The sequence below is a fragment of the Phyllobates terribilis genome, unplaced genomic scaffold (genome assembly GCF_046119375.1).
Source record: "Phyllobates terribilis strain yellow unplaced genomic scaffold, ASM4611937v1 Scaffold_5__5_contigs__length_657084704, whole genome shotgun sequence".
In the NCBI taxonomy this organism is placed as follows: Eukaryota; Metazoa; Chordata; class Amphibia; order Anura; family Dendrobatidae; genus Phyllobates; species Phyllobates terribilis.
This window is the reverse complement of record NW_027362765.1, coordinates 243,245,158-243,253,271: the sequence shown is the minus strand read 5'-3', so window position 1 is coordinate 243,253,271 and position 8,114 is coordinate 243,245,158. Positions and strand designations below refer to the sequence as shown.

At 50.1% G+C, this 8,114-nt stretch overlaps 1 non-coding gene and 5 pseudogenes across 1 annotated transcript; all 6 read left to right on the top strand.

Moving 5' to 3' along the window:
- The first annotated feature begins 520 nt into the window (after positions 1–520).
- LOC141150887 (U2 spliceosomal RNA) lies at positions 521–621 on the top strand (annotated as a pseudogene).
- Positions 622–1,278: 657 nt separating this feature from the next.
- On the top strand, positions 1,279–1,385 carry LOC141150931 (U2 spliceosomal RNA; annotated as a pseudogene).
- A 669-nt stretch (positions 1,386–2,054) lies between these two features.
- Positions 2,055–2,251, top strand: LOC141150907 (U2 spliceosomal RNA). The gene has a single exon (XR_012246951.1). It is a non-coding gene; the product is annotated as a U2 spliceosomal RNA (small nuclear RNA).
- A 558-nt stretch (positions 2,252–2,809) lies between these two features.
- On the top strand, positions 2,810–2,908 carry LOC141150930 (U2 spliceosomal RNA; annotated as a pseudogene).
- Positions 2,909–7,089: 4,181 nt separating this feature from the next.
- Positions 7,090–7,290, top strand: LOC141150917 (U2 spliceosomal RNA; annotated as a pseudogene).
- A 522-nt stretch (positions 7,291–7,812) lies between these two features.
- LOC141150899 (U2 spliceosomal RNA) lies at positions 7,813–8,027 on the top strand (annotated as a pseudogene).
- Positions 8,028–8,114: the final 87 nt, after the last annotated feature.

Here is an 8,114-nt window from a genome sequence, read left to right as displayed (position 1 = left end):
GACTGAAGCTGGCTGCTGCAGCACAGCTAGATAAAAGCCAGGAGCCCATTATGACACGTGCAATGTCTGTTCCATTCTTGCATTATTCCATTGTCCCATTGTTAGGGGGCAATGGAACAATGGAATAATGGAAGAATGGAACAGACATTGCACGTGTCATAATGGGCTCCTGGCTTTTATCTGGCAGTACTGCAGCTGCCAGCATCAGTCTGTAGTGAGCTTACAGATTGGGAAGCAGGGGGGACCGCTACTCGTTTGTTTATTAATTAGTTATCCTCTCTACCCCTCCCCAGTCTTGAGGCACGTGGAACATTGAGGGTGGGGAGAATGTGTGAAAATAGGTGGACTTATGCAGATTAAAAACATGTGGGGTGCATCTCCAACAAGCAGTATAGTTGTGGGTTTTAAGGTGTCTATTGATGAACAACATGTCTTCCTAAGGGGAGTCTTTGTCCCTCTCCCTGCAATGGGTGCCTTCTTGGGGCCAAGGTGCAACCATAGGCCAAAACCAATTCAAGTAAACGCTTCTCGGCCTTTTGGTTTAGATCAAGTGTAGTATCTATTCTTATCAGTTTAATATCTGATACGTACCCTATACGTCCACCTCTTTTCACACATTCTCCTCTCCCCCGTAATGTCTCACGCACCTCAAGACCGGGAAGGGTGGGGGTAGAGAGGGTAACTAATTATTGAACAAACGAGCAGCGGTCCCCTGTGCTTCCCAGTCTGTAGGCTCCCTACAGACTGAAGCTAACTGCTGCAGCACAGCTAGATAAAAGCCAGGAGCCCATTATGACATGTGCAATGTCTGTTCCATTCTTCCATTATTCCATTGTCCCATTGTTAGGGGGCAATGGAACGATGGGACAATGGAATAATGCAAGAATGGAAGAATGGAACAGACATTGCAAGTGTCATAATGGGCTCCTGACTTTTATCTGGCAGTGCTGCAGCAGCTAGCTTCAGTCTTTAGGGAGCCTACAGACTGGGAAACAGGAGGGACTGCTGCTCGTTTGTTAATTAATTAATTATCCTCTCGACCCCCTCCGGCCTTGAGGCGCGTTGGACATTGGGTGGGGGGGAGAGTGTGTAAAAATATGTGGAATTATGCAGATTAAAAACGTGTGGGGTGCATCTGCAACAAGCAGTATACTTGTGGGTTTTAAGGTGTCTGTTGATGAACAACATGTCTTCCTAAGGGGAGTCTTTGTCCCTATCCCTATAATGGGTGCCTTCTTGGGGCCAGCGTGCAGCCATGGGCCAAATCCAATTCAGGTAATCGCTTTTCGGTCTTTTGGCTAAGATCAAGTGTAGTAACTTTTCATATCAGTTTAATATCTGATACGTCCCCTATACGTTGACCTATTTTCACACATTCTCCTCTTCTCTCCCCCCTAATGTCCCCTGCACCTCAAGACCATTAAGGATGGGGAGTAGAGAGGGTAAGTAATTACTGAACAAACGAGCAGCGGTCTTCCCTGCTTCCCAGTCTGTACGCTCCCTACAGACTGAAGCTGGCTGCTGCAGCACAGCTAGATAAAAGCCAGGAGCCCATTATGACACGTGCAATGTCTGTTCCATTCTTCCATTCTTGCATCATTCCATTGTCCCATTGTTAGGGGGCTATGGAACAATGGGACAATGGAATAATGCAAGAATGCAAAAATAGAAGAATGGAACAGACATTGCACGTGTCATAATGGGCTCCTGGCTTTTATCTGGCAGTGCTGCAGCAGCCAGCTGCCGTCTGTAGGGAGCCTACAGACTGGGAAGCAGTGGGGACCGCCGCTCGTTTGTTCATTAATTAGTTATCCTCTCTACCCTCCCCCCCCGGTCTTAAGGCACGTGGGACATTGGGGGAAGGGGGAGAATGTGTGAAAATAGGTGGACTTATGCAGATTAAAAACGTATTGGGTGCATCTGCAACAAGCAGTATAGTTGTGGGTTTTAAGGTGTCTATTGATGAACATGTCTTTCTAAGGGAAGTATTTGTCCCTATCCCTACAATGGGTGCCTTTTTGAGGCCAGGGTGCAGCCATAGGCCAAAACTAATAATTGCTTCTCGGCCTTTTGGTTAAGATCAAGTGTACTATCTTTTCTTATCAGTTTAATATCTGATACGTCCTCTATACGTCCACTTATTTTCACATTTTCTCCTCACCTCTCTAATGACCCACACGCGTCAAGACCGGGAAGGGTGGGGGTAGGGAGGGTAACTAATTATTGAACAAATGAGCAGCGGTTCCCCTTACTTCCCAGTCTGTAGGCTCCCTACAGACTGAAGCTGGCTGCTGCAGCACAGCTAGATAAAAGCCAGGAGCTCATTATGACACGTGCAATGTCTGTTCCATTCTTCCATTCATGCATTATTCCATTGTGCCATTGTTAGGGGGCAATGGGACAATGGAATAATGCAAGAATAGAAAGATGGAACAGACATTGCACGTGTCATAATGGGCTCCTAGCTTTTATCTGGCAATGCTGCAGCATCCAGCTTCAGTCTGTAGTGAGCCTACAGGCTGGGAAGCAGGGGAGACCGCTGCTCGTTTGTTCATTAATTAGTTATCCTCTCTACCCCCCTCTCGGTCTTGAGGCACGTGGGACATTGGGGAGGGGAAGGGTGGAAATAAGTGGACTTATGCAGATTAAAAACGTGTAGGGTGCATCTGCAACAAGCAGTATAGTTGTGGGTTTTAAGGTGTCTATTGATGAACAACATGTTTTCCTAAGGGGAATCTTTGTCCCTATCCCTACAATGGGTGCCTTCTTGGGGACAGGGTGAAGCCATTGTCCAAAACAAATTCAGGTAATCGCTTCTCAGTCTTTTGGCTAAGATCAAGTGTAATATCTTTTCTTATCAGTTTAATATCTGATATTTCCTCTATACGTCCACTTATTTTCACACATTCTCCTCTTTCCCCTAATGTCCTACGCGCCTAAAGACCGGGAAGGGTGAGGTGTAGAGAGAGTATTCAATTATTGAACAAACGAGCAGTGGTCCCCCCCGCTTCCCAGTCTGTAGGCTCCCTACAGACTGAAGCTGGCTTCTGCAGCTCAGCTAGATGAAAGCCAGGAGCCCATTATGACAATTGCCATGTCTGTTCCATTCTACCATTCTTGCACTAGAGGGAACAAGACTGGTCTCACCATCTTGGTGACTAGGATGCTTCCTCCCATCGAGCAATCCTCAGCATCAGATGAAGTAGGTGAAGTACCAGGAACAGGACACAGGAAAATCTCTCTCCATTTGTTAATATCGGGTAGCAACCCAAAGGATTCACGGGACAACTGGAGATCCTCCACCGGGTTGGAGGGGTGCAGAGACTCGGGGGTTACCACTGCCTTGACGTACACTTTGCCAAGCTTACTGGATGAAGTGGGCGAAGTACCAGGTACAGAGTGTAGGAAAGTCTCTCTCCATTTGTTATCAGGTAGCACCCCGGAGGATTCAGGAGGCAACTGGAGGTCCTCCGCCTGGTTGGAGGGGTGCAGAGACTTGGAGGTAGCCACCGCCTTGATGGACTTATTGCCAGATTTATTAGAGATGGAGGATCCTTGCTTTGAGACCATCTTCAGTCTGGTTTCTGAGATGACACGTCTGCGAGGCGGGGCGGTACCTGAAGCCAGATCATTGGTACAATCGTCGAGACTGTGTGGGGACATTGCCTCCGCTTCCTTTCCTTCGGAGACTTCAGTGCACAGCAAGTCAGTGACTAGCAGATCTGGTGAAGAAGAAGAAGAAGACATTGCTGACTGTCCTGAAGGTATGGGGACTGGACACCCCTTGTACTTCAGCAGTCCCCCAGGAAACACCATGCAGGATCTCCAGACCTGAGCGGGCACTAGATCTCTCGGCTCTGGACGACCTGCTGGTAAACCAGACAGCACCTGGAATGTGTAATGCTCCAATCTGGAGCTTAATTTGTACAGACATATTTTGACTTTCTGAGTAGGGCTCGTCCTTCCGCTGACAATGCCCAAACCGGATTCTGGAGTTGTCAGACGGGAATCAGACACCGACTCTTCAAGGCTTTAAGCCCGAAACTTCTGGTTAATCCAAGGCCTTCACTTGCCACGGAGACAGTCATGGTCATCTGTGGAGAGGAAACACTAACGCCAAGGGCAGCCTCTCCTACAGGCCTAATGTCTTGGGACTCTCCAACCTTCGCTGGACAAAGACCATCAGGGTGACCCAAACAACCGCAGCGGGTCCGCAATTCGATTTTATGACTGAGTTCTGGCCTTTTCTTTGCCTGATGAACATGGTCAACCTTCATGGATTCTGTGCGGATAGCTGCCTCTACAGGCTGGGGAACAGGAGGTCTTTGGGAGGACAGAACCTGACGTGATGGTTTACCCCTACGCCTTGCACGTCTTGACTGCCTCTTGAGGTTGGGAAGAGAAGTATTCTGCGGAGCATTGTCATCCTGTGTGGATTCTGCGTGGGCAGCAGCCTCTTCAGGCTGGGGAACTGGTGGGCTACCTACACGCATCACCCATCGGGACTGCTAAAGGATATTGGAAAGGGAAGCTTTAGCAGAAGCTTCAGGGTTAGGGTCATCGAAGACCATTAGAAGGCCACCAGGAAGGCCTGCAGGTCAGAGACGATAGGATCCCATGCTTCCCATAGGGGGGTGATCCAATTCAAGGCATCACCCGCTAGGTAGGACATCAGAAATACTACTTTAACCCGATCGGTGGCAAAGTAGTGAGCATAGAATTTGAAATGCAGCATGCATTGCTCCACAAACGCATGGCTTTGTTTTGGATCCCCATAGTACCGTGGTGGATCCGAAGGAACGAGTGCTGATAGCTCCATTTGGGCTGGTGCATAAATGGCCGGGACCTCAGCTTGAGAAAAATTTTCCTTGGTGCACGTATTCGCCAGACAAGGATTCAAATGCCTCCGAGAGCAAAGGGCCGTGGGGCTCAACGGGGACCATGGCCTGAGCAAACTGTTACGCTCACGCCCGGACTGACTGGCGTGAGCGTGGTTACTGGTCCCACTGGGCCACGAACCGAGGAGTGCCTGGAGGGGCGTGACTAGGGACCTCGCCAGATCTGACCACGAACACATGGCGGCTTAATCGACTCCGTGGTCTGAGGAGGGACGTGAGAAGTGGCCCAGGTGCTACTCCAGGTCAGACCCCGGTCACAGCTGTTGACCCACACTGGGGAATGCAGGAACGGGCAGGTTAGGCTGGTTTTTAGACAGGTTGGTACTGGCAGGCATGGCTGGTATGCAAAAAGGTGGGTACTGGCAGGCACGGCTCGTATGCAGACAGGTGGGTACTGGCAGGCACGGCTGGTATACAGACAGGTGGGTACTGGCAGGCACAGCAGGTATGCAGACAGGCAGGTACTGGCAGGCATGCAGACAGGCCGATACTGGAAGGTAGGAAAGCAGGCTGCATAGGGACCAGTACAGACTGGGATACAGGAACAGAGCCGCAGGTGCAGTGGACAAGCAGAGCAGAGCCGCAGGTGCGGAGGACAAGCAGAGCAGAACAGCAGGCACGGAGGACAAGCAGAGCAGAACCACAGGCGTGGAGGACATGTGGAGCTGAGCAGAGCAGAACTGCATGCAGGCACGGAGGACAAGTGGAGCAGAGCAGAACCGCAGGCACGGAGGACAAACGAAGCAGAGCAGAGCAGAACCGCAGGCGCGGAGGACAAGCGGAGCAGAACAGAGCAGAACAGCAGGCGTGGAGGACAAGCGGAGCAGAACAGAGCACAACCACAGGCGCAGAGAACAAGCAGACCAGAGCAGAACCGCAGGTGCGGAGGATGAGCAGAGCAGAGCAAAGCAGAACCGCTGGCGCGAGGACATGCAGAGCAGAACCGCAGGCGCGGAGGACAAGCAGAGCAGAGCGGAACCGCAGGCGCGGAGGACAAGCAGAGCAGAGCGGAACCGCAGGCGCGGAGGACAAGCAGGGCAGAGCGGAACCGCAGGTGCTGAGGACGAGCAGAGCAGAACCGCAGGTGCAGGCAGACAGGACAGGTCTCTGTTCACATGGAACAGACTGGGAAACACAGGAAGATAACTAGAACACAGGAGGTAGATATGGAGGCAGGGGAATGGGACAAGCAGAACCAGATACACACAAGGTACTTGCAATGAAGTAGCGAGTGGACACAAAACTCACAAACAGAAGTACAGAGACAACGAGTTGGAGTTAGGTGCAGGTTCAGACACTGCAGGAAAAGGAAAGGATCGGACATAGAGACAAACAGGTAACGGGCTAGGACACAGTTCAGACAGGAACTGAACCTGGAAAAAAGATACAGGAACGAGCCTGGGTACTCAGCCCCCAGGGTGGCGGAAACAGACTAGACGTCTCAGATACAGGTAACGGGCCTGGGTACTCAGCCCCCAGGCTGGCGGAAACAGACAAGATACAGGACAGGACCTGGCAACTCAGTTGCACAGAACACACTGAAAGAAAGTGTTGCTCAGGCACCTCCTACTGGGTGGAGGGGGTTTAAGTATCCAGTGACTCACAGCAATAGGCTGGGGATGCATTAGGACTGCACACACTGTAACTTTAAAAATCAGGAAGTAACAGGGCCGCCGCTCTAAGCAATCAGACAAGAGACATGCACACAGCAAGTAATGGAGCAAAGTGTGCAGCCTGGACTGATAGGTAAATTGGCGTTCTTGCATGGTGGGAGATGGTAAGCCATGCCAGCACGCCGCCAGGGATGTTACACATTGCACGTGTCATAATGGGCTCCTGGCTTTTATATGGCAGTGCTGCAGCAGCCAGCTTCAGTCTGTAGGGAGCGTACAGACAGGGAAGCAGGGGGGACTGCTGCTCGTTTTTTCATTAATTAGTTATCCTCTCTACCCTCCCCACGGGTCTTGAGGCACGTGGGACATTGGGGAAAAGAGGAGAATGTGTGAAAATAGGTGGACTTATGCAGATTAAAAACGTATTGGGTGCATCTGCAACAAGCAGTATAGTTGTGGGTTTTAAGGTGTCTATTAATGAACAACATGTCTTTCTAAGGGTAGTCTTTGTCCCTATCCCTACAATGGGAGCCTTCTTGGGGCCAGAGTGCAGCCATAGGCCAAAACTAATTCAAGTAATTTCTTCTCGGCCTTTTGGCTAAGATCAAGTGTACTATCTTTTCTTATCAGTTTAATATCCGATACGTCCTCTATACGTCCACTTATTTTCACACATTCTCTTCTCCCCCCCTAATGTCCCACATGCCTCAAGACCGAGAAGGGTGGGGGGTAGAGAGGGTAACTAATTATTGAACAAACGAGCAGCTGTCCCCCCTGCTTCCCAGTCTGTAAGCTCCCTACAGACTGAAACTGGCTGCTGCAGCACAGCTAGATAAAAGCCAGGAGCTCATTATGACTAGTGCAATGTCTGTTCCATTCTTCCATTCATGCATTATTCCATTGTGCCATTGTTAGGGGGCAATGGAACAATGGAATAATGCCAGAATGGGAGAATGGAACAGACATTGCACGTGTCATAATGGGCTCCTGTCTTTTATCTTGCAGTGCTGCAGCAGCCAGCTTCAGTCTGTAGGGAGCCTAATTAATTAGTTATCCTCTCGATCCCCACTGGTCTTGAGGCGCGTGGGACATTGGGCGGGGGGAGAGAATGTGTGAAAATAGGTGGACTTATGCAGATTAAAAACGTGTGTGGTGCATCTGCAATAAGCGGTATAGTTGTGGGTTTTAAGTTGTCTATTGATGAACAACATGTCTTCTTAAGGGGAGTCTTTGACCCTATCCCTACAATGGGTGCCTTCTTGGGGCCAGGGTGCAGCCATAAGCCAAAACCAATTCAGGTAATCACTTCTCGGCCTTTTGGCTAAGATCAAGTATAGTATCTTTTCTGATCAGTTTAATATCTGATACATCCCCTATACGTCCACTTATTTTCACACATTCTCCTCTCCCCTCACCGGGAAGGGTGAGGTGTAGAGAGGGTAACCAATTATTGAACAAATGAGCAGTGGTCCCCCCTGCTTCCCAGTCTGTAGGCTCCCTACAGACTGAAGCTGGCTGCTGCAGCACAGCTAGATAAAAGCCATAGGCCAAAACCAATTCAGGTAATCGCTTCTCGGCCTTTTGGCTCAGATCCAGTTGGGGG